Here is a 1,297-nt window from a genome sequence, read left to right as displayed (position 1 = left end):
CGCGCGGCTCCCGCAGGACTCTGGGCTGCCCGGGAACAGACGAGCGGCCATTTCCTGGGTCTGGCCCGCGAGCCGTCGAGGTGGCAGATGGGCCCGTGTCGCGCAGCTCCGGGCCTCCACGGAGCTCCTGTTTCGAGCCCCTCACCCCGCCGCGCTCCCCACCAAGCCGGGACCTCCTCCCGGGCCTGACCCGCCCCCTGGCCTTGCTGCCCTGGAAGGAGGCTCCGGCGGGGGTGACTGCAGGCCCGCCTCCCCGTCGCGGGTCTGCTCACGTCTCTGGGCGGCGCCCACCAGCTCCCTGGACTTGTTTGAGCGCTGTCCAGCGCGCTCGGCTCCGCGCACTCCTTTTGAACCGGTGACCTTCATTCCCGCCGCTGTTTTTCCCCTCTGCTCCCCCATAAGCGGTTGATGTGTGCTTTGTGCCCCCCCCCAGATTAAGGGAGGCTTCTAGCTGTACCTGATGGGGAATGGTCCACACTCCCAGTGCACATCTAATTGGCCTGTGCTGAAAGAGTGAGCCGAGTGTGAGCAGGGGTCCGCCCCCACTGTTGCTCTCTCACCTGCAGCCTCCAACATTAAGGTCTAGGATGCTCTGATTCAGACCTAACTTCCAAACTCAATACCTGCAGATGCCCCTTTCCTCCAAAAATGCGTCCAATCCCTTTTTGACTCTGGCTAAACTCCTTGCTCCACTTTAAACTTGAAACTGCTCCTTACTAAGGACACTCTGGTGACTCAAGTTCATCGTGCTGATGACCCACTTACCGAGTCAGGCTAGTTGAGCTGCACTGCTCAGCATCTGACTGCACACCTGCTTGTCTGAGTGAACTGTGCATTTTTGAGCTGAGCTCTGGGCTTTCAGTGTACACAAGTCTCACATACTCCCTGGTCAAGTTGCTTGTGCTAAAAGCATCATCAGGCTCTTTGCAAACTGCCTAACATGCCTCAGGTGTTGCAAACACTGCATATTTATGCAGCCTGAGCTTCCTTCCCATAAGTATTTCACTGACTGAGCTGTAATTAATACAATTTGTCTAACCTGCTCCTTGATCAAGATACCATCCCTTCCCTAAATTAAGCTGCATCTAGTTCCATCAGAAATCTTCCCATATCATCATCTTTGCCCGGTGGCTCCCACTCTTTTAACTAAATTGTTATCCCAGCCTGTGTTGTGCCATGTGATGTAAAGACTGTAGACTGGAAGATCTTTGGAACAAGGAAGATTTCATACTGTAGAGTTCCATCACTATAGAGATGATTAGTAAAATTAATACTTAAGGGACCAAATGTGGAAGTC

Source organism: Alligator sinensis, unplaced genomic scaffold (assembly GCF_000455745.1).
Source record: "Alligator sinensis unplaced genomic scaffold, ASM45574v1 scaffold108_1, whole genome shotgun sequence".
In the NCBI taxonomy this organism is placed as follows: Eukaryota; Metazoa; Chordata; order Crocodylia; family Alligatoridae; genus Alligator; species Alligator sinensis.
This window is presented reverse-complemented; position numbering follows the sequence as displayed.